Here is a 25,640-nt window from a genome sequence, read left to right on the forward strand (position 1 = left end):
ACGTAGCTCAGCATGGTTGGTAAAAAATGATACTAGGTAACAAGGGAAATATTAGTGTTGTAACGCACGGCCCAGTGTTTGTGTTGTCTGTAACATCACTTCCGTAACATTATGTGATGGTTTCGCTGAACGGTATTGCCGAAACTATGTTGGAACGCATGGCGCGAGTGTTTGGAACGCTTTGCGCATGCGCAGTACGCAATTTCTGGCGGCAACGTCACTTCCGCACCATTCTGCGATAGGCAGCAAAATATGACACACAGCGGCGGCCATTTTGTCGGAGCCCAACTCCCTGCTGTAATAGCCGGAAGTGCCGCGGACACCAAAGAAGGGGGCGGGCCCGGCCTCTAGCGAGCGGAGCGCTGTTGGCGATGTAACCGGAGGAGGTGACGAAACGTGTGGGCGGGGCTCCGTAGGCTGACAAGCTTGCTGGCATTGGTTGGCCGGGTTCGGTCACATGCTTTCTTTTTCCAGGGTGAGGTAAGGAGAAGTATGTATATATAGCGATGCGATAAGATAATATATAGGTGTCTGGTGGAGGGGTATGCCTGGGAAGGGTTGAGCCCCCTCCATATTGTCTATGTGATAGGGCTCTGGGCTGCTGCTCCCCTATGTCGACCCAGGACAGGGGCTGGGCTCAGGTTTGGGTGCAGTCAGGGCACTTTGGAGCCTCTAGCGGGTTATTAATGCTCTTTGGGACCCAACTTGAGAGATTTGTGCTCACTTCCTGTCCTGGTGACAACAGTCCCATCAGACAGGAAGTGGGGGGGGTTACATTGGGGACACAAATTGCCTCAGGGCTCTGAGGAGTGAGGGGGGTGGTGGGTGTGTTGTAGCTGTGGTCCTACAGGGGGGGGGGCGCTCTCTATTCTCGGCCCCTCCAAGAGGTTCCTATAAGGAAAGGATCCTCGCCTAGAAAGTACCTGTCCTGAGGAGTGTGATTTGTTGGTGGATTTGAGACAGCGGTGAGTCTGTGGGGCTAATGGATGAAATGATCTTTTATATTTTACATATGGATGCTTATAGGTATAAAGGAAAAAATATATGGATTATACTTTAACAATAATAATAAATATAGTTTTAAATATAAAACAGTAATATATAATAATATTATTATTCTATTTTTTTTTTTTTTCTTTTTTATATGGTCTAAAATAAATGTGTGTGTGTGTGTGTGGCTGAAAATGGTGTCGCTTTCTCTACCCCCCCCACAATTTTTTGTGTGTGTATAGTATAATATATATATAATATATTCTATCTGAAATGTATAGTTTCTATAATTCTATCCATTGAAGTTAATAAGGGCCTTTTTTGGCTTGAAGCCGGGGGGGGGGGGGGGGGGGGGGTTTGCATTGAAGTAAATGCGGAGCGATTTTTGCATTGAAGTCAGTGGGACGCAGCATGCCTTTATTGCCACTTTTTTCACCTGATAATTTTTGGTGGCTGATATACAACAAGACACCTTCCAATCCTTTTACCAGTAATAAACATCTGACAGGGGTTCTAGACCCCCTTCCCCCACTCTACTCTGAAAAATAGTTAGTATTTTTGTTTGCTGCTCTTGCAGTAAGGGGAGAACCTTCTAATGGAGCCGCAGAGAACAGTAAAGGCCCAGCAGATGTCCCATTGGGAAGATTTACTGTCACTTCCTGTCATGCTGGCACAACAGGAAGTGAGGGGAAATCCCATCTTTTGGCAGTTGTCACTGGAAAGTGTTCCCAATGGGAGATTTGTTCATCGTCGAGATGTTGGATTTTCCCTTCAATGATAATGGTGATCAGAACAAATCTCCCCAGCAGGGACACAGACAGCAAAAAAAAAAAAAAAAGCCAGACAGGGGGTGTAATCCTTCTCCATCAGAACTAAAGAAACTGCTTTGGCTACATTTCACCAAATTGTTCTTATTGTGGATTTTCTAATTCTTCCATGTGTCTCTTTACTTCTAATCCTTGGATATGTTACATTTAATGGACCTTTGCTCTGACATTTCTGTACATTTCAGGTCCTGGCAAGGAATACAAGCAATGACATCATTAGAAGAATAAAGCTGTGAAACATTCCAGCCAATCAGGTACACTTTATAAAACCCGTACAAACCTTTTCTTTTATCTGTATGCAGATTATGTACTTAAAGGGGGACTACACGGCATTTGAGCACCACCAACCAAAGGCACCATGTCACCACTTCGTGTCCACAAAGTAAGCCGGCTACAGCACTGGGAGGGCGTACATGGGCCACCTCCTTTGATTGTGCTGCCCGCCCGCCAACCCAGTGATCGCCGAGTCCTTCGGATTCAGCTGATCTCAGATCAGGGTAAAGGGCCAATCGCAGCGGCCCTTTACCACGTTATCAGCTGTCAGCTGATAACATCTGATCACAGGATGTAAACACAAGCCAGTTATCGGCATGTCCGCTCACTGGCAGCAATTCTAGCACCAGACCTCCAGTGTAAATCTGAAGTGGTAACCTGTAAAGGCTTTTAAAGTGTCGCTCGTGGATGGTAAACCTTACGCCGTTGCACAGGTGTGCGCAGTTTTAAAACAAGACATGTTTGGTATCTATTTAACATGACATCATCTTTAAAATGGGTTATATATTGTGTGTGTGTTTTTTTTTTTTTTTTTTTGCATTAAAATTCAAAAAAGGGTATTTTTTCCAAAAGATTGTGTTAAAATGCTGCACAAATACCAAAATTTGCAAAGCCCACCAATTTATTCTCTAGGGTCCCTGCTTTAAAATATGTAATCAGAAAATTTATTAGCACCCCAAACATAAAATATATAATATTTTTCATTTAAAAATTAAATTATAGAGTGCTTTCCTGTAGATGATATGTTTCTTTTTTTATTTTACATATGGATGATAAAAAAAGAATATATAAAAATATATCTACAGTGCCTTGCGAAAGTATTCGGCCCCCTTGAACTTTTCAACCTTTTGCCACATTTCAGGCTTCAAACATAAAGATATAAAATTTTTTGTGAAGAATCATCAACAAGTGGGACACAATTGTGAAGTGGAACGAAATCTATTGGATTTTTGAAACTTTAACTAATAAAAAAAAAAAAAATGAAAAGTGGGGCGTGCAAAATTATTCGGCCCCCTTACGTTAATACTTTGTAGAGACACCTTTTGCTGCGATTACAGCTGCAAGTCACTTGGGGTATGTCTCTATCAGTTTTGCACATCGAGAGACTGAAATTCTTGCCCATTCTTCCTTGCAAAACAGCTTGAGCTCAGTGAGGTTAGATGGAGAGCGTTTGTGAACAGCAGTTTTCAGCTCTTTCCACAGATTCTCGATTGGATTCAGGTCTGGACTTTGACTTGGCCATTCTAACACCTGGATACGTTTATTTGTGAACCATTCCTTTGTAGATTTTGCTGTATGTTTGGGATCATTGTCTTGTTGGAAGATAAATCTCCGTCCCAGTTTCAGGTCTTTTGCAGACTCTAACAGGTTTTCATCCAGAATGGTCCTGTATTTGGCTGCATCCATCTTCCCCTCAATTTGAACCATCTTCCCTGTCCCTGCTGAAGAAAAGCAGGCCCAACCCATGATGCTGCCACCACCATGTTTGACAGTGGGGATGGTGTGTCGAGGGTGATGAGCTGTGTTGCTTTTATGCCAAACATATCGTTTTGCATTGTGGGCAAAAAGTTGGATTTTGTTTTCATCTGACCAGAGCACCTTCTTCCACATGTTTGGTGTGTCTCCCAGGTGGCTTGTGGCAAACTTTAGACGAGACTTTTTATGGATATCTTTGAGAAATGGCTTTCTTCTTACCACTTTTCCATAAAGGCCAGATTTGTGCAGTGTACGACTGATTGTTGTCCGATGGACAGACTCTCCCACCTCAGCTGTAGTTCTCTGCAGTTCATCCAGAGTGATCATGGGCCTCTTGGCTGCATCTCTGATCAGTCTTCTCCTTGTCTGAGCTGAAAGTTTAGAGGGACGGCCAGGTCTTGGTAGATTTGCCGTGTTCTGATACTACTTCCATTTCAAAATGATCGCTTGCACAGTGCTCCTTGGGATGTTTAAAGCTTGGGAAATCTTTTTGTATCCAAATCCAGCTTTAAACTTCTCCACAACAGTATTACGGACCTGCCTGGTGTGTTCCTTTGGTCTTGATGCTCTCTGCGCTTTCAACAGAACCCTGAGACTATCACAGAGCAGGTGCATTTATACAGAGACTTGATTACACACAGGTGGATTCTATTTATCACCATCAGTCATTTAGGACAACATTGGATCATTCAGAGATCCTCACTGAACTTCTGGAGTGAGTTTGCTGCACTGAAAGTAAAGGGGCCGAATAATTTTGCACGCACCACTTTTCAGGTTTTTATTTGCTAAAAAAGTTTAAAATATCCACTAGATTTAATTCCACTTCACAATTGTGTCCCACTTGTTGGTGATTCTTCACAAAAAAATTTAATTTTATATCTTTGTTTTGAAGCCTGAAATGTGGCTCTCTATCTCTCTATCGAATCTAGGAGCCAGGTCCGTAACGGCAATCCGGACCTGTCCCTGGCCTGACATGGAGACGAGTGAGGGGAAGATAGCGCGGCCCCCCCCACCTGTCTCCAAGTCATTGCTCTTAGAGGGACATTTTATTTATTTTTTTTAATTGCATTTTAGTGTAAATATGAGATGTGAGGTCTCTCTGACCCCAGATCTCATATTTAAGAGGACCTGTCATGCTTTTTTTCTATTACAAGGGATTTTTACATTCCTTGTAATGGGAATAAAAGTGACATTATTATTATTATTATTATTATTATTATTATTATTATTATTATTATTATTATTATTATTATTATTATTATTTTAAAGAACAGTGGAAAAAATAAGCGAGAGCAAAAATTCTAGCCCTAGACCTGCTCTGTAACTTAAAACGTGCAACCTGTAGAATTTTTTTTTAAACGTTGCCTATGGAGATTTTAAAGGGTAAAAGTTTGTCGCCATTCCATGAGCGGACGCAATTTTGAAGCGTGACATGTTGGATATCAATTTACTTGGCGTAACATTTTTCACAATATAAAAAAAAATTGGGCTAACTTTACTGTTGTCTCATTTTTTTTAATTAAATAATTTTCCCCCAAAAAAGTGCGCTTGTAAATCCGCTGCACAAATACGAAATACGGTGTGACACAGTATTGCAACGACCACCATTTTATTCTCTAGGTTGTTAGAATACAAAATGTATATAATGTTAAAGAGGAAGTAAACCCTGATGAGTTTACTTCCTCTTTCATTCCCTGCAAAGGCAAAGCATAATGGACTACTATGCATCGCATAGTAGTCCATTAGGTGTAAATTACCTGACACAGGAGCCAGCGAAGTCACCGCCGTCCCCTGTAGTCGGGCACATCCATCTTCTCGGGGTCTCGCTGCTCTGCGGCTGTCATTCGGCGAAGCCGCGATGACGTCACTCCCGCGCATGCGAACAGGAGCCGCCACGCGCGGCATATTTGGCGGCGCGCTTAGTGCGCCTGCGCTGCTGTCTACGGCGCATGCGCCGTAGACAGTAGTGCCTATCTTTCGGCAAATATCTCCTAAACCGTATAGGTTTAGGATATATTTCTTGGACCTACAGGTAAGCCTTAAAGAGGAAGTAAACCCTTCCAAACAATTTGGACCTATAGGTAAGCCTAGATTAAGGCTTACCTGTAGGTCCAAGCAATATCTCCTAAACCTATATGGTTTAGGAGATATTTGCCCGAAAATGGGCACCGCTGTCTACGGCGCATGCACCGTAGACAGCGGCGCGCAGGCGCACTAAATGCGGCAAATCCAAGAATGGATTTGCCTAATTTGTCGACTCCCATGCGCGGGAGTGACGTCATCGCGGCTTCGCCGTATGGCGGCGGAGCTGCGAGACGCGACTCGCATGCGCGGGAGTGATGTCATCGCGGCTGCGCCGCTGTGATTCGTCGGAGCTGCAAGACGCCACCAGCAACATGGATGCGGCGGACTACAGGGGACAGCGGCGACTTCGCTGGCTCCTGTGTCAGGTAAGTGACACATAATGAGCTACTATGCGATGCATAGTAGTCCATTATGCTTTACCTTTGCAGGGAAAAAAAGAGGAAGTAAACCCATCAGGGTTTACTTCCTCTTTAAAGAGGGATTCCACCTACAAAAAAATTATTAAAAGCCAGCAGCTATAAATACTACAGCTGCTGACTTTTAATAAATGGACACTCACCTGTCCCGGGTTCCAGCAATGCCGAGGCCGATCGATCTCTCGGCTGCTGCCTCCACCATTCTAGGTGAGGGAATCAGGAAGTGAAGCGAATCGCCTTCACTTCCCGGTTCCCTACTGCGCATGCGCGAGTCGCGCAGCGCAATAGGAATTGTCCGCGCTGTCTCTGGGACCCGTGTGTGTCCCAGCAGACAGCGTGGCAGGACAGGAAGAGGCATAGACTCCCACGGGAGTCTATGCCCGGAAGTGGGTGTAAATACCTGTCTTTGACAGGTATCTCCACCCCCCTCCCCCCTGAAAGGTGCCAATTGTGACACCGGAGGGGGGTGGGAGGGCTCCGATCAGCGGAAGTTCCACTTTAGGGTGGAACCCCGCTTTAATCTAGGCTTACCTGTAGGCCAATGTGTGTTGTAAGGGTTTACAACCACTTTAAGGAGTTCTAAGTAAAGGGGAGAAGATGGGTGGGCAGTGAAAGCTCCATTAGCATTGCTGGCTGTCATACCAACAGCCACCACTAGAGGGTGCCAGATTCCAGAAGGAAAAATAGGACCGCAGAAGGCCTCAAAGCCGCGGCCTCAATTACTGGCCAGCGGCGGCGCGGCCCGACGCGATCACGCCGAGGGGTGCACGGAGACGGCTGTGCTGCGCCAGGTCGCTAATTCTAGTCGCAAATGCGACCTGGCGCCCGGGGTTTGTCGAGCCCTGTTTATTTATTTATTTATTTATATATATATATATCATCACCAGGGGTTATTAAAATGAAAGCTGCAGATTTAAAGTGATACTAAATTCTTGTAATTTTTTTTTATATATTTTTAAATAACATACATGTTATACTTACCTGCTCTGTGTAATGGTTTTGCACAGAGCAGCCCCGATCCTTCTCTTATTGGATACCTCACCGGCGTTCCTGGCCCCTCCCTCCTGCTTGCTATGGGGGACACCCGAGCCCAGCTGCTCCTCCGTGTGTCCATTCAGACGTGGTGCCATGGCATGGACTCTAACTAATCCAGGTATTTGCTCCCACTTCTGGGCATAGATAGCCGCAGTATCTGCGGCTATCTACACCATGTTCGGTGCCTCCTCCTCCAATCTTCTGGGAGACACATGGGTCCCAGAAGACAGCAGGGATCAGTGTGATTGCGCAGCACGACTCTTGCATGCGTAGTAGGGAACCAGGAAGTGAAGCCGCAAGGGTTCACTTACTGATTCACTTGCCGAAGATGGCGGTGCCTCCACCTGAGAGCCGAGGGATGGGTCTGCTTCGGGTGAGGATATCGCGGGTTCCCTGGACAGGTAAATGCCCATATTTTAAAAGTCAGCAGCTGCAGTATTTGTAGCTGCTGGCTTTAAAAAAAATAAAAAAAAAATTGGCGGAACTCCATTTTAACCACTGCAATACTGGGCACTTTCACCCCCTTCCTGCCCAGGCCAATGTTTGGCTTTCAGCGCTGCCACTCTTTTTTAAATAGCAATTGCATGGTCATGCAACGCTTTACACAAACAACGTTTTTAATCATTATTATTATTATTTTTTTTTTTTTAAACGGGCTACTTTCACACTGGGGCGTTCAGGGCGGTAAAGCGCCGCTATTTTTAGCGACGCTTTACCATCGTTTTTGCATCCCTTTTCGGCCGCTAGCAGGATGCTTTTAACCCCCGCTAGCGGCTGAAAAAGGGTCTGCAGCGGCGCTTTGCCAGCACTTCAGCGGCACTAACTATTGTTTTCAATGGGCAGGGGCGCTTTAGGAGCAGTGTATACACCGCTCCTACTGCGCCTCAAAGATGCGGCTTGCAGGACTGCAAGCTTTCTTTTGGTGGTTTTTACTCACCACTGGGATTTTATTTTTGCTTCATGAAAATATAAAAAAAAGGAAAAAAAAGACAGAAAATTTTGCAGGTTGTTTTAGTTCTCCTTCACTGCATTGATGAGGTGGTACTAATATGCAGCACTGATGAGGTGGTACTAATATCCACAAACTGATGGGCACTGATGAGGTGGTACTAATATGCAGCACTGATGAGGTGGTACTAATATGCAGCACTGATGGGCATTGATGAGGTGGTACTAATATGCAGTACTGATAGGTGGCACTGATGATTAGGAACTGACATGCATTACTAAAGGGCACTGATTTGCACCACTGATTGATATCACTGGTGGATCCCCCCCCGTCAGGGGAGTTGTTTATCGGCTCTCACGCCCTGTCAGCGTGAATAGATGAATTGCGATAACCGGTACTTCCTATTTACACTCTGATCACATTGTACAGAGCCTGCATCATAGACTCTTTACCGTGATCGGAGATAGTGTGTCCGGGCAATGCACCACACCACCGATCACCCTGTGCCCTCTGGGGGGGGGGGGGGGGCACGCACGAGCGGCATGTTGTGACTGGTTGTCATGTGACGCCCCTTCACAACAATGAAACCCCCATCTGACCGTCATTCTGCTGTAGGCTGGGTAGGAAGATGTTAAACTTTCTGCCTTTTTAGAACCTCTTTAAAAAAGAATGAAAATGACTTTTTGGAACCACATAAATGTGCTTTTTAAATGAGGTTTTGTTGATTGGGAAGAGAAATGAGGAGTGATGTGATTCAGGATCACACGGTGTAAGTGATAGCGTCTCGTGGCCCCTCCTGATTGGTGGACGGGGAGGATGATCTCTCTTCTTGTGAAATTGTGTCAGCGTTTTCAGATGAAGCAGGAAATGTATTTTCCTTCCTCTGGTCTTGTAACTTCTCCTCGGTAATCAGTGGAAAACGATTAGATTATTTTTATTTTCTGAAGAAAAAGAAGGAACTTTGGACAATACAAGATGTACAAATGCATCCACCACGATGATGCTGTGTGGTCTTGTGGCGTTCGGGTCGCCATGCAATTCCACTGTCATGTACAAGGAAATCTGTGTTCTCCAGTAGAAACATTCAGATGTGTCGGATAATTCAAAGTGCATTTACTGAGGTCAGCGGGCCTGAAGTTGCCGATGTGAAGAGATGCGCCCCCCCCAGATCTTCTCATGTAAAGCCCAGAGTCTCTGAAGGGTATTCTATGGCTTTCCATTAGAGCTGTGCGATTCTGGGAAAAATTAGAATCACGATTCTTTTGCTTAGAATGAAGATCACGATTCTCAAAAAAATGTTTTATTTGAAAAAATGTACAATCTCTGAGAAGATTAGGTTATCAAACCAAATGGCAATAAAATAAGCCATACAGAAAAGGGAGATCATCACTATAAGCCCTTGTACACACGGTCGGAGATTCCGACGGAATGTGTATCGGACCGTTTTGTCGGATAATCCGACTGTGTGTGGTATGCATCGGACTGTTTCCATCGGAATATCCGTCGGACCCAATTTTCCAACTTGCTGGAAATATTTTCCGACAAACTGGTCCGATCGGACATACTCCGATCATGTGTAGCCTACTCCGACGGACAAGGTGCCACGCATGCTCACATTCAAATTCAGACACGGAAGCGCTCGTTCGGGTAAAACTACTGCTCGTAAAGCGATATAGCACATTCGTCACGCTGCAATGTTAAAAATTCATTCATGAAGCACATTCTCTTGTTCTTTACAATGCTGCAAGAACGAACTTCTTTTGATGCTCATAGTCACACACACACTTCTCCCGAACGTATTTCATGACCCTTTTTATTTATTTTTATTTTTTTTCACCATTTAAGCAATACAATTTTATTTTCCGTCACATCTACACAATTTTAGATTTTGTTTATTCTTTTTTGGATGGCTTTTTTTTTTTTTTTTTTTTTTTTCCCGGGTGTTTTTTGTGTGTAAACTTGCCACAACAACATTATTGTATTTTTGATATTTTGTTTTTCTTTTTTTAATCTACAGGAGGTTATTTATTGTTGGTACCCCTTGTTATTCATTTCACTTTGTTTTTTTGTTTGTTTGTTTTTTAAATGTACCTGCCTGCTCACAAATAAACTGTACTTTTTGAAGGAAAACACATACACAAGTATTTCATCAAACAAAAAAAAACCCTTTTATTTTGGTCGCAATAAAATAAAAAGAGGAATGCAGCGCTGGAGAAACTTGTTACTTTGGTGCAGCCTTTGGCCCCCAGGGCACACGTGAACAAATTAGAATATCAAAAATTGGTGGCCTGAGGAGTACATATTTCAGGGAGAGAAGTCTGGTCCCGAAGTCCTAGAGAATAGGAAAGTCAGATGCCATTTATGTCCCCAGGATGTGGATCTTCAAGAGGCTGTATCTTCTGGCAGACCAGACTGAACCCAGGCCATCACTCACTCATCTTCCTTCGGCACTTCCCACCAGGCATCCTTCGAGGCTGTGGCTCGGCTCCTGTAGTTGGGGCAGGAGGAGGGCGTTGGTCGACCTCCTGGCTGCCACTTGCCACAGCCTCCCCCCGACTGAGGTCTTCCTGTGTATGAAAAGGGGACATGGTTTTAGTTTTTTGCTCATCAATCACACCATTTTGTGCTCCTGGCTTTTGCAAATTGAATGTTACCAAATAGAACAGACTATCATTCTGAGCCCAGCATTTTTCATTCTTGTACCAATCATTTTTGGTCACTACTGTCTATTGAGATGTAAACCACTTTGATAAATCACAACTTACTGATCAATAAGAACATCTAGTTAACATCATTAAATGTAACACAAGAAATATGTTCAACAATGCAATACCTGTCTCAAGCTGGGCCCCACCACATGTTGCTGCCTGGAAGGCCCAGGTTGGACGTTGGAAGCCTCAGCTGGGGTTGAAGGATGCTTTGAAGGAAGACAGGAGAGTGGTGGCCTGGGTACCCCCTGGTCTACCAGAAAATGCAGCCTCTCAAAGTAAACCATCCTGGGGTAATAAACGGCATCTGTATCTCCTGCTCTCAAGGACTCCAGGTGCTTCTTTCTCTCCCTGAGATATGTAATCTTCATGGCCCCAATTTTCCTATTCAGATAGGCCATGTCTGCCGTGGGGACCATGATCCGCACCAAAGAAAGCAGTTTCTCCAGCGCTGCGTTCCTCTTTTTAATGTCGGCATAAAACTCGTTGTGGAACTGCCACAGGCAGGGCATCTCCTTTGTAGAGTTCGAGGAATAGCCCCATAAAATTTGGGTTTTTCAATGGATCCATATTGTCTGCAAGACGCAACACAAGACAAACCCTCAAATACTAATAATGCCATTAAAAACCCTCCTAATCTTGTCCCAACATCGGCCTAGATAGAAGCAGTCTAGTCTAGTGATGCACCAAGTTAAAAATGTTACCTTCGTTTGCACGTTCGTCGCGTCCGCGCCTCACTCTCTTCCCAGAGCGTACGGACGATACACGCGTGCTGCGTTTTTATATACAGTGTGCATGCGTGAAACTCCACCCGCCCCTGACGTTCTTTCTAGACTATTCCCCGCCCCTTGGCTTCCAGCGCAGTGGGGAGAGCACATGGTGGAGAGAACGCAGGTGCGCACTAATAATGGTTCGACTAACGAGGAGGAGGGTGAGGAAAGCCCGGAGCCTGAAAAACGTCCCGATCCAGGAAGAGAAGATTTAAGACCTCAAATATGTCTTTTGGAGATGGTGGACATATTAAACAGGACCGACTATGATGGGAAGTATGGCCCTTACCCAAACCCAAATATCAGAAAGGCCAAGATCATGTCTAAAGTTGTGAAGAGTCTTCATAAGAATTTTGGGGTACGACGATCCAAGGATCAACTGAGAAAACATTGGTCAGACCTGAAACTGAGGGAGCACGATCAGTACAGAAGGATCAAGCGTGTTCTTAAAAAAAAAAAAAAAAAGTAAGTAGTTGTCGTGTGTTCATATGATTATTCTTGCTTGCATACTGCTCCATGTGCTTTGATTTCATGTTGTGCATTTTAAAATGGCCACTCTAAAGTTCATGGTTTCATTCGTTCGTAAGAAACATCGTTCTGCAGGGAAGTATTCCAGCTTAACAAAGTGTCCCCAATAATGTTCTCACACTGGAACTCGGCCAAAAAAACGCAATTGTACAACACTTCCAAGCAATGTTTCAGATTCCTATTTCTGCCCTCTGTGTGCTAATTATTCTTTGTTTACATTCTCATAGGGGAGAGAAGACTCAGCAAGTATGCACCAGGGACCACACCCCTCCCAAAGAAGGGCAACTTCCAAAAGCAGAAACAGAGGAGCAGCAGGAGGAGGAGAAAGGAGAGATCGTGGAGGTTGGACAAATTGTCACCACAACAGGTGAGTGTCGGAGAACATAGCTTCCGGTAAGCTTATCAATGTATGTCACCATATTTTTATTACATGGTGTGTTTTTTTGTTTTGTATTTCTCGAAATTACAAATTTGGAACATGCACAGAGTGTGTAAACATGCGCTATCTCCCATCATGGGGGATCAATGTACATGTTTTGTGTAAAGTGTCTGAAATGAAGGGGTTGCAGCCCCAAAGCATGTACGTTGATCCCCCCATGATGGGAGATGGCACATGTTGACACACTGTGTGCATATTCCAAATTTGGATTTTTCAGGGGTGAAACCCCATGTGATGAAGGCAATATCAGCCCAGTTTGTATATACTCATGTCTGATATTGTCTTTACTTTTCAAAGTTGAACTTTGTAAGTTCCTGTGTTCTGTATTTTACGGTTTGATACATGCCTGTTTACACAAAAACACCAAGTAAACAAAATTTGGATTAAACTCTGTTTTTGATACACACACACACACACACACACACACACACACACACACACACACACACACACACACACACACACACACACACACTTTCTTGGTTTTCTGTAAAAACCTTTTCGAAACGCACATGTGAATGTGCTTGTATTAAAAAGTTTAATTATCAACAATGTGTGGCTTCCTTTTTCATTGCGCATAAAATGTATTTGTAGTCAAATTTTAGTTTGTGCTGAGAAGGAGTGTGATTTACTAAAGGCAACTCCACTTTGCACTCCAAGTGCAGTTTCAGGTGTACTTTTGCAGTGCACTTGTAGTGCATAGTGGATGTGCCTTTAGTAAAAAACACCCACAGTGAGGTGTACATTTGGACAATCATGCCATTTTCCTGCCATGGTGCAGAAAATGAGCACGATTTTGGTCACTAATGCACTACATACATTAGTTACAAAAACAAGTGTGTGTGTGTGTGTGTGTGTGTGTGTGTGTGTGTGTGTGTGTGTGTGTGTGTGTGTGTGTGTGTGGCAGACCCACAACATAATAAGATTATCTGAAGAAGAGACTGTCCCCTCATCTCGCTCTGAACTTGGGTTTGCACTGTTGGTGAAAAAGGCACAACTTGAAAAAAACTGGCAAAGTGGGAGGCCACAATCTGCCATTCCTGTGGCGTTGAAGGACACTGTGTAGTGAAACAAGAACAAAAATTAATCATTTGACAAATCAACATTGCAAGCAGATTAGACGCCAACATTTTTGGTCAAAATTAATATAACATTTAGTATTTAAAGCCTAAAGTATAAGGTCCCCTTATGAGAGTCATCACCCCCCCCCCCACCCCAATCTGATGGGCCCTTGCTAAAAAATGAGGGGGATGTTTAGGACAGGTAACCCTCTCCACTTGATTGAGAGCTGAATGCCTAAATAATGTGTGATACTTTGGGAAGCCCCTCCTTAGTTACACTATTGGCAGCCCACCGGACAGGTAATAAGTGTCATAATACCAAAAAGAAAACAAAATGGAAGCACATTCAGACATTCTGCTATTACATATCAAGATAATTGATAGGTTAAAAATAAAAAATATAGCATTTGAAAGTATTGAGGCAGGCCCTTGCACTACATGCTTAGGTGAATTCATCCATAAATGTGATCATCAAAAAGGTAGGTATAGTGTGTATTGGGTTTGGTCAAGTCATCAGATAGAGGATTGCTAGCAGTTGGAGGGAGGGGGGTTACTAATGAGTTTGGCACAACACCAAAAATTTAAAAAAGGTCACTCTGCATGAATTGAAGCACATACATCACATTTTTAGACATTTTAGGGTGTGTTTAGGGAAAAGCAATACTATGGAGCTGACAAAAGACATTGGTAAGTGACTAGACTATAGTTTTATGGGCCAAGAAGAGCAAGGTGGGGAAGTTAGTGAGGCAAATATGCCTGAGGATAAAGGGGCAGAGCATATGAATTGGAGCATATTGCAATTATGGTAATTAGGGAATGAGGAAAGAAATACATAGAATGTGATGTTTAAGGAGAAAACTTGGCTTCATATAGTCCTTCTGCAGGACCTGAATGATGGCAGAACAGGTCTCTGGAATAATGATCCCCAGAGCCTGGGGGGAGATGCCTGTAGAGAACTTGAGGTCCTGAAGGCTTCTCCCTGTCGCCAAGTAGCGCAACGTGGCGATGAGCCTCTGCTCCGGAGTGATGGCTTGCCGCATGCAGGTATCCTTCCTGGTGATATAAGGGGTCAGCAAAGGCAACAGACAGTGAAAAACGGGGTCCGTCATCCGGAGATAATTCCTGAAATCATCAGGATTATTCTCGCGGATCTCACGGAGCAAAGGCATGTGCAAGAACTGGTCACGCTGGCGCAACCAATTCTTGGTCCACAAACGCCTCCCCTCCCTGTTCATGGACCGGGCTTGTGTCAAAGTAAGAACCCCAACATGAAGCCCCTGCACAGCACAAACTCTACGACGAGTACGTAGACGAAACATGGTTTCAAAACGGTCGGCTGGTCAGAACAGACAATGGAAAGTGCCAATAAACAGCAAGGCCTGAAAGAACGACCTGAATAGCAGAAGCAAGCAGACAATAAAAAATGCCTTTCAAAGCGTACTATACAAAGATATAGTCCACAATGAGAAACAAATACTGACTGCACGCACTGATTATCAGATACGCAAAGACAAGCACAAACCGAAGAGCAGTAGCGATCTGAATCACAAATCTGAAAAGCGCGAATCGTCTCACCAAACTTCTACTAACACGAGATCAGCAGAAGGAGCCCAAAGGGTGCCGGACGTGGTGAACTTCCCTTTTCTAGTCCCGCTGTACACGGCTTACGTCACCGCGTTCTTGGCAACCGCAAATTCCGACAAATTGGTCCGACCGTGTGTATGCAACAGTTTCGGACTAAATCCGTAGGACAAAATCCAACGGATTTTGTTGGCAGAATGTCCGACCGTGTGTACAAGGGCTAATGCTGGATAACACATGAATGTGATTTTGCATGTAGTGGCCACAGGCCACATCCCTGGATTGTATAGAACATACAAAGGACTGGACCGGATGGGACTTTTAAGGCCACAAACAAACACTGAAGTGCATTAGAAATTTGATTTTTCACATATAGATCACATAATGGTCAATGGTTAAAAAGAATAATTTGTTTTGCTTTGTTTGTCACATGTATTATACCACATCTAGTGGTTTATGCCTTTAACCATTGATCATTGTTGTATGATCTGTTTATGTAAAAAGAAATCAATTTTCTGACTCACATCAGTGTTTGGCCTTAAAAGTTCCATCCAAGGGGGATTTGGGAACAGTCCTTTGTTCTAAAATAACTTAAGCCATAATACTGGCTTCAATCAAACAAAATGTGAAATAAAGAAATTACAATTACTTCAAAAAACATTCAGGTAACAGTTACTAACAGAGCCTAAGAACAGATAAGAGTGTAAATCCAAGGAGACAAGCGTTCGGATAGTTGTTGCTGTGAGCCTGAAGCTGGAATTGGTGCCCCTTCGCTTTGTGCAGCTTTGAAAAAGCTACCCAAGGTTCAGGTTGTGAATGTAGTGGCCACTGGCCACATCCCTGGATTGTTCCTTCCCCCTTGGCCTAGATCCCTGTTCCTTCCCCCTTGGCCTAGATGGGACTTTTTAAGGCCACAAACACTGAAGTGCATTAGAAATTTGATTTTACATAAAGATAGATCACTCACATAATGATCAATGGTTAAAAAGCATAATTTGTTTTGCTTTGTCACATATATTATACCACATCTAGGGGTTTATGCCTTTAACCATTGATCATGATGTGATCTATCTTTGTATATAAAAATAAATCAATTTTCTAACGCACTTCAGTGTTTGTGGCCTTAAAAGTCCCATCCAAGGGGGATTTGGGAACAGTCCTTTCTTCTAAAATAACTTAAGCCATAATACACTGGCTTCAATCAAACAAAATGTGAAATAAAAAATTACAATTGCTTCAAAAAACATTCAGGTAACAGTTCATCTTCACTGTCAGACAGTGTTGCCTAAGAACAGATAAGAGTGTAAAATCCTAGGACAAGAGTCTGGATTGTTGTTGCTGTGAGCCTGAGGCTGCAACTGGTGCCCCTTCACTTTGTGCAGCTTTGAAAAAGCTACCCAAGGTTCAGGTTGTGAATGTACTGTAGTGGCCACATCCCTGGATTGTATAGAACAAAGGACTGTTCCTTCCCCCTTGGCCTTTGGATGGGACTTTTAAGGCCACACTAAAGTGCGTTAGAAATTGATTTATTTTTATATAAAGATACATCATCACATACAATGATCAATGGTTAAAAAGATAATTTGTTTTGCTTTGTTTGCCACATGTATTATTATACCACATCTAGTGGTTATGCCTTTAACCATTGATCATTGATGTTGTGTGATCTCTTTTTATGTAAAAATAAATCAATTTTCTATTTCTAACAAACTTCAGTCAGTGTTTGTGGCCTTAAAAGTCCTATCCAAGGGGGATTGGGGAACAGTCATTTGTTCTAAAATAAGCTATAGTAGTACTCTGGCTTCAATCAAACACATTTTAAAGAAATGACAATGAATGTAATCTAAAAACAATGTGAAAGAAATTACAATTACATTCAGGTAGGTACTTAGTATCATCATGATACTACCTGAATGTTTTTGAATGTAATTGTAATGTCAGATAAAGATTTTTAGCTAGAAACACGAGCCTATCCACATTTTGTGGCTTCAGTGCAGAACGGCGACAAGTGACAATGTTGCCCCCTGTGCTAAAAACCCTTTCAGAAGGGGAACTAGTTGCAGGAATGCAAAGGTATTTTCTGGCCAGTGCAGACAATCTCGGATACTGCTCCTTGTAATGCCGCGTACACACGATCAAACAATCGGGTGGAAAAGTCCGGCAAACTCAAGTCCGCCGGACAATGTGTGTAGCCTCCGGCATACTTTTTTGACCCGAAAGTACGGCGGACTTAGAAAGTAGTTTTGCACTCCAATCTTCCCACCGGACTTGCATTTCGGCGGACAATCCGGCCGTGTGTGTGCCAGTCCGCCGTACTTTTGAAATGAACGGACTTTTCCCGCCCGGAGAAAAGTCCGCTCATTTCGAGCGGGTCTCCAGGTAGGCAGGGCCCACGAAGGAAACGTCACTCGCCCCGCTGCCTGGTATGGACTTAAAGGTAGACCCAAACGCCGAAAAAAATCGGTGTGGGGGTCCCCCCCAGGTCCACATCAGACCCTTGTCCGAGCACGCTACCCGGCCAGCCAGGAAAGGTGGGGATGAGTGAGCGCCCCCCCCCTTCTGAGCCGTACCAGGCCGCGTGCCCTCAACATGGGGGGTGCCTTGGGGAAGGGGGGGGCCGCGCAGCCCACCCCACCCCAAAGCACCTTGTCCCCATGTTGATGAGGACAAGGGCCTCTTCCCGACAACCCTGGCCGTTTGGTTGTCGTGGTCTGCGGGCGGGGGGCTTATCGGAATCCGGGAGCCCCCTTTAATAAGGGGGCCCCTGGATATTGGCCCCCCACCCTATGTGAATGAGTATGCGGTACAATTTACCCCTACCCATTCACCTGTGAAAAAAGTACAAAAAAAAAACACAACACAGGATAAAAATTGTTTATTGCACAGCTCGGGGGGTTTTCTCGCCGGACTCCTCCACTATCTTCTTCTAGCTCTTTTGCTAGCGGAGGAGCCCGGCTTTCTTCCTCGCCGCCGCCCTTCTTCCGACTTCGGGGGTCTTGTCCTCCTCTTCGGTTCTTCTGCCGGGCCACCGCGCCTTCTTATAGCTCTTTTACAGGCGGTGGCCCAGTCTATTGTCGCCGCCTTCTGTTCTTCTGTTCTTCTCTTCTTCTTCAGATGTTGACTCGTCGAGTCCTCCGCTCACAATGGCTCTGACACGACGCGCGGCGACTTATATAGGGACATCGCCGGATGATGTCCCCGCCTATTATAATGTTACAGTCCCAGCATCCTCTGGAACTGTGACACCATAATGGGCGGGGACATCATCCGGCGATGTCCCTAATATAAGTCGCCGCGCATCGTGTCGGAGCTATTGTGAGCGGAGGACTCGGAGTCAACATCTGAAGAAGAACAGAAGGCGGCGGCGACAGAAGACCGAAGAGGGGGACAAGACCCCCGAAGTCGGAAGAAGGGCGGCGGCGAGGAAGAAAGCCGGGCTCCTCCGCTAGCAAAAGAGCTAGCAGAAGATAGCGGAGGAGTCCGGCGAGAAGACCCCCTTGATGTTGAGGGCACGCGGCGTGGTACGGCTCGGACAAGGGTCTAATGTGGACCTGTGGGGGACCCCCACGACGATTTATTATTTTTTTTTTTTTTTCAGCGTTTGGGTTCCCCTTTAAGTCCATACCAGGCAGCAGGGCCAGCGACTTTTACTTCACGGGCCCCACCTACCTGGAGACGCGCTCGAAATGAGCGGACTTTCCTCCGCGTGTGTGGGCGAGTCCGTTTATTTCAAAAGTAGGGCGGATAGTACGGCGGACTTAGTACACCGTATTAGTCCGCTGAAAAAGTGCCGTGTGTGGGCAAGTAGCCCGTTTGGAAAGTCCGACGGACAGTCTGGCGGAAAGTCCGCCAGACTAAGTCCGTCGGATAGTCGGCTACGTGTGTACGCGGCATAAGTCTTCCACCAGACTAAGGGATCATCTTCACTGTCAGTGTTGCCTAAGAACAGATAAGAGTGTAGCTCCAAGGACACGTTTTCGGATTGTTGATGGTGTGAGTCTGAGGCTGGATCTGGTGCCCCTTCACTTGCCGATTTGAAAAAGCTACCCAAGCTCTTTCGAGCCTTCTTAACTGTTTTGACATCTCCTCTTTTAGTCTGTTCTGGACAGCAGTTTTGTTATCTTCATTCATTAATATAAGTCATCTTAAACCTGGGATCAAGGGTTATGTCGAGAAGGTCTTGTGTTTTTTGGTCCTGATATTTTTTTCCTCCAGATACTCCATTATCTTTGATTTCATTGTGCAAATAAGATCAGAGTCATCTTCCTTAACAGCCAAAACAGAAGACTGAAATAGGTGTAGAGCAGGTTTCACAGAAGAGACACTGACATATTGCTCTCCTGAAAGAGCATCTGTGAAGTCTGCCAGTGGGGTGAGAGTCTTGTCCACAGCCTCCAGGATCTCTAGGTCTTGCCATGTTGGCAAGAGGTGCCTAGCCTTGAGGTCAGAAGAGAGGACATGGGTGATGGCAGCTTGCTGCTCAGGTATCCTTCTCACCATAGCCTGCCTAGATCCCCACCTTGTTGGGCACTCTGTCTTGAGCTTGTGGTCTGGTAAACAGAGTTGTTTTTGTGCCTCAGAAAGCTCCCTCTTCCTCCTCCAACTATAGCTAAAACACCCGACAAGCTGTTTGCACAAACCCATAGCACGCTCAATTCGTGAGTCCTTCTTTGCATTCTCTATTGCGAGATGAAGCCTATGGCCAAAACACTGCAATCGTGTCCAGTGATTTATGGATATGGCCTTTACAATGTTGCTTCCGTTGTCTGTAGTGATGCACACAAGATTCTTCTCCAATTTCCAGTTGATGAGAGCATCCTTTAATCCCTGTGCCAAAGCTTCGCCAGTGTGGTCCTTTAGGGAAAAACCTAGTTTGTAGGCACCGACTTGTCATCTCAAAATCATCATTAATGAAATGGATTGTTAAACTCATGTATGGTTCCATTGCTCTGCTGGACCATAAATCTGAAGTTGCTGCAAAATTAACTACATCTTGCAATTCCGTTGCCACTCTTTCACGACATTTGACGTACAGACCAGGGATTGCAACACGTGAAAATTAAGTACGAGAGGGCAATTGAAAGCGCTTATCAGGGGTTTGAATTAGTTTTTTAAACCCCTCTTTTTCAACAGTGGTCATGGGAGCCATGTCTTTAGCCAGGTGAAATGTGATTGCTTCTGTTATTTCTTTGCTTCTGAGAGCGTTTGCCGAGTACGGTGTTGCATTAAATAATGTTCCTTTTAATTGATGTTTGTTTCGTATGCTTGCACTCCTTGCAGGTAATTTGTGATTGAGCACTGGCAGTATTCTTTTTCCCTACCGTCTCATATTCTTGTATGTGATTACGTTTCAGGTGATTAAACAGATTGGTGGTGTTACCCTTTGGTGCACAAACAACGGCTAAACATTGCTTTCAGTAGATGGTTTGCTGAGTGTCATCTGGTTTGAATCCGAAATAAGCCCACACTTGGGAATAAGCTCCTTTTTTGGAACAAAAACATCTGAGTTTTTAATTTTATCAGACTCACTTGTGCATTGCTCTACCTCTGAGTCTGTGCCTGTGGCAGCCTCTGCACTGTCTGCACCTGCCTCACTAATTTTTCTACGGCCAGGCACTGCAGGCACCCCCAGTAATTATGATGATACAGAAGACCCCACCTGGGCTAAAGAGTCCTGTGTATATTCTCCAAATTGCTAAGGTGCTGTTGCAGCTCTCTCTTTCGGTTATATTCAACTGGGTGTGATGTGGTGGACGGAAGCAGATAGATCTGTTGACAATGTTCATGTTGTATGTACCTAGAGAAAACAAATTGAGAGCGCACACTGTCATTTGCCTTTAGTTTGAAAACACTGTCTTAAGTTGCAGCTAGCTATATGCACATTGCACATGCATGCACTATTGCACTTGGCACTGACATTTAAAAGGCAACAAACAGAGTGTGTGTGTGTGTGTGTGTGTGTGTGTGTGTGTGTTTTTTTTTTTTTTTTTTTTTTTTTTTTTTTTTTTTTTTTTTTTTTTTTTTTTCTTCTGTCACACAACCTGGTGCTGTCATGGCTGGGCCCCAAACTGCTTGCAGATGACAGTCGGACAGGCTAGGCTATTAAAGAGGGGCATGTGAGGAGTGGACTTAAAATACTGGCAACAACCACTGTCCCTTAACCACTTGCTTACTGGGCACTTAAACACCCTTCTTGCCCAGACCAATTTTCAGCTTTCGGTGCTCTCACACTTTGACAATTACTCAGTCATGCAACACTGTACCCAAATGAATTTTTTTGTCCTCCCCCCCCCCCCACAAATAGAGCTTTCTTTTGGTGGTATTTGATCACCTCCCTGGGGTTTTTATTTTTTGCGCTATAAATGAAAAAAGACTGAAAATTTTGAAAAAAAAACACATTTCTTTGTTTCTGTGACAGAATTATGGAAATTATTAATTTTTCTTCATAAATTTTGGCCACAATTTATACTGCTACATATCTTTGGTAAAAATAACACAAATGAGTGGATATTATTTGGTCTTTGTGAAAGTTAGAGAGTCTACAAGCTGTGGTGCCAATCGCACAAAATTGATCACATCTGATGTACTGGTGGCCTATCTCGCTTCTTGTGACCCGAACAAGCCAGGAAAGTACAAATAACCCCCAAATGACCCCTTTTTGGAAAGTAGACATTCCAAGGTATTTAGTAAGAAGCATGGTGAGCTTTTTGATGTTGTTTTTTTTTTTTTTTTTTTTTTTTTCCCCCCACAAAATTGTCATTGTAATAGGTTATTTCTCTCACATGGCATGTGTATACCACAAATGACACCCCCAAAAAAATTCTGCTACTCCTCCTGAGTATTACAATACCACATGTGTGGGACTTTTTCACAGCCTGGCCACATAGAGAGGCCCAACATGCAGGGAGCGCCATCACGTGTTCTAGGAGCATAAATGACACATCTAACTTGTTGACTACCTATTACACTTTTGAAGGCCCTGGAGCACCAGGACAATGACACGTGACACTGATGACAGATGGCACTGATACGTGGCAATGATGACACGTGGCACTTATACATGGCACTGATGACAGATGGCACTAATACGTGCCACCTATGACAGATGGCACTAATACGTGGCACCGATGACGCATGACACTGATGGCAGATGGCACTGATGACAAATGGCACTTATACGTGGCACTGATGACAGATGGCACTTATACGTGGCACTGATGACAGATGGCACTGGGGACAGATGGCACTAACAGGTGGCACTGGGGCGGATGGCGCTGGGGGAGGATGGCACTTTTTTTTTACTTTTACACTCACGGCCGCTGCAGCCGTTCATCTCTCCCTCCTCACACGCTGTCTGTTTGAGGAGGGAGAGCGGCGCTGAGAGATGATCTCGTATGTTTACATATGAGATCATCTCCCATTGGACACGCCGATCGCGCTGTAAACGGCCGCTGTGATTGGCCGTTTACAGCGATCTGTGTTTGCCTGTCTCCGGGGGACATGGCAAACACAGAACTTCCCCCATGCGTGCCCGCGGCGGCGCGCATTGTGGAAGTAAATAACAGGACGTCCAGGGACGGCCCCCCCGGACGAAAGCGCCTGCTCTACAGCCGTCATTTGGCTATAGGGCGGGCGTGAGGAGGTTAATATATTATGAATATTACCACAGTCTGAGTCAGCTAGCCTAGTACTAGTAGTACTCACTCATATTATGAATATTACCACAGTCATCTACCCCCCCGAGACCCAGACTGAGACTCTTTGGGTCGCACTAGCTGACTACTATGGTAGTAATCATAAATAGGGGGATATCTGGGGGTAGCTAAGCTGACTCAGTCTGTCACTGTGGTAATATTCATAATATGGGTAGCGTAGCTGACTCAGAATGTCACTGTGACAGTGAGTGTAACTGTGCTTGCTGCTGTGCTGTGGTAATAATCATAATAAGGGGCAGTGGTCGACTCCTCGCTCGGCTCAATCACTCACACACAGGCTCACACAATATACATGAATATACAATATACATGTGGTAAAAGGAGAAATCGACACTCACGTGTTGGAATTGGAAATCGGATCCGTGGCGTGCACATACTGCTGTGCTGTGTTCATTTCCCGGCCACAGTGAGGGTACCGCCCATGCCCAGGCATCACGACTTCCAGTTCCACTCCAGCGGTGTGTGTGTGAACTGCTCCGCATCTCGCTCTCCAATGACTGACATCAGTTCCGGATGCTGACGTCGGCGTTACGCGGCGCCTCTTACGTAGAACTGGCGGGAATATCGAAATCGCGGGTCATCCAGCCTGGAGATCGCGAGGGGAGACAATCGAGATCGCGATCTTATTACGATTAATCGCGCAGCTCTACTTTCCATGCATCCCCCAGTGCAGGCAGTCTCATTCGTGTCAATAGGGACTCGGGCTCCATTCACACACTTGTGCGACTTTGGACACATAGGGGGTTGATTTACTAAAACTAGAGCATGAAAAATCCTGGTGCAGCTGTGCATGGTAGCCAATCAGCTTCTAACTTTGACTTGTTCGATTCAGTTTTGACAATAAGCCCACGTTCAAGCTGATGGCTGCTTTGAAATTGCACGAGTTCAGCTGAACGAATTTCAATCTGAATTAGGGGGAGATTTAATAGACAGCTGTATGGGTTCATGCCCAAATGTCTAATGAAATCGCCCATCGAAGTCACCAAAAGTAATGCAGCAACTACTTTTGGGAATCGGTGTGGCGGCATGCACCTTCAGATGGTGCCATTGTCGGCAATTAGAACCGATTTGCAGTGTCAAATCGCTTGCCAAATCGGCCACTGTAGGCCATAGTCGGCAACTGGATCCAAATTGTTGTGTCAAATCGCATGCCATTGTCGGCAATTGGATCTGATTTGTCGTGTCAAATCGGCCACTGTAGGCCGTTGTCGGCAATTGGATCAGATTTGTTGCATCAAATCGGCCACTCTAGGCCATAGTCGGCAACTGGATCCAAATTGTTGTGTCAAATTGCATGCCAAGTCGGCCATTGGATCTGATTTGTCGTGTCAAATCGGCCACTGTAGGCCAATGTCAGCAATTGGATCTGATTTGTTGTGTCAAATCGCATGCCTCATTGGCCCAATGTGCGCGTGGGTGGGCTAAAACCAATGCAGCCTAGAAGCCAGGTGTCCCCGGTAGAGGCCTCAGGCTCCGGCCTAGCAACCTGGGACAACTCAACACACGTCCACTCAGACAGCCGTTCCGGTGCCACAGAACAGCAGCGATCACCTGACTCCAAATGAATAGACTCCCAGCGGGCCAAAAATCTCCTGCCTGTTGGCTGAGACACCTCATCCATTCTTAGTCTGACCTTGCTATGCCCTTGTTAATCTAATGTCGCCAGCAACCGTGCCACCCAGTGACAGAGAAAGGTGCAGCAATTCCAGAGTTAGGGAGGAATAAGTGAATCTTCTAACAATTAGCCAGGCCACTTACCACCTGGCAAACTAAATTTTAGTAGGCCTAAACACCAGGGTGCTACAACCATATATCCAGGTCATGGTATACAGTTCTCAAATGTTTGCATTCTCTTGGAGAATTGGTAATATACAGTATGTACAATTTTAAAAGAAAACATGAGTGGAGATAGCATTGTTGTCACTAATGGCCTTGTTGGCCTCTCTCCAAACGTGGCGCTTATGGTTGTGACCATAAAGCTCTAGTTTGGTCTAGTCACTCCAGATTACAGTGTGCAGCATATTGTAGTTGGGCTTTTTTTGTGGCATTGGTGCAGTAAAGGCTTCTTCCTGGCAACTCAACAATGCAGTTAATTTTTGTTCCTGTATTGAGCTCATTGAAACAACTACACCATCTTTTTCCAGAGCAGTCAAGTCTGGCACCTGGGAGAACCTAGGGAGAGGATGCCGGTGTCTTGTCGAATAGTGTCCGCCCTGTACTGAGCTTGTGCAGTACGGAGGACAAGGAGACGCCAAAGGTCTCTGAAGATGAACAGCGCCTGGGCACTGAGTCCAGGTTCAAGCCCCATCATCGAAGTGGTTGTAGAGTTAGAACAAAAAATTGCAGAGCGACGCGTGGGGGCCAGCGAAGCGAGCCCACGAGGGGCCCTCTTACTAAGTGCTATTTAATATCATCTACCGTATGTCCACTTGCATGGTGGGGCTTGAACCTGGACTCAGGGCACAAGGTACTATTAAGTGCGCAGGCGCCGTTCATCTTTCGAGACTTTCCGCGTCTCCTTCTCCATACTGCACAAGCTCAGTACAGGGCCAGATTGTCTATCACAGTTCCCCAGACAAGGTGGAGGGGCTGTATGCGACGGCGCGCGACGGGGGAACACACAGCTATTGAAATTAAAGCTGTGATGTTCCCGGTGTCCTATCATATATGGTCCCCCATCGGATAGTGTCCGCTGTGTACTGCGCATGCTCACCGTTCTCCTTGCTGGAAAGAAAGTTGTACCTGAAGATCCACAGTGCGCTTACTTTCCTGTTCCTTGAGCCTCAT

The 25,640-nt window shown here is 45.0% G+C and overlaps 1 protein-coding gene across 10 annotated transcripts in view; it reads left to right on the forward strand.

The window, feature by feature from the left end:
* The first annotated feature begins 352 nt into the window (after positions 1–352).
* LOC143958274 (H(+)/Cl(-) exchange transporter 5) overlaps positions 353–25,640 on the forward strand; it is a 138,385-nt gene continuing 113,097 nt past the window's right edge. For 3 of the 10 annotated variants that reach the window (XM_077467778.1, XM_077467787.1, XM_077467789.1), the window contains exons 1-2: positions 353–480; positions 2,003–2,071. The gene's annotated coding sequence lies outside the window, so the exon portion shown is untranslated. Of the gene's footprint in view, positions 491–858; positions 966–2,002; positions 2,072–12,284; positions 12,425–25,640 lie in introns of those variants that run through there. The other 7 variants (XM_077467780.1, XM_077467786.1, XM_077467784.1 and 4 more) reach the window with 7 other exon arrangements.

Source organism: Lithobates pipiens, unplaced genomic scaffold (genome assembly GCF_037356315.1).
Source record: "Lithobates pipiens isolate NorthernLeopardFrog02 unplaced genomic scaffold, aLitPip1_a1.2 Scaffold_60, whole genome shotgun sequence".
In the NCBI taxonomy this organism is placed as follows: Eukaryota; Metazoa; Chordata; class Amphibia; order Anura; family Ranidae; genus Lithobates; species Lithobates pipiens.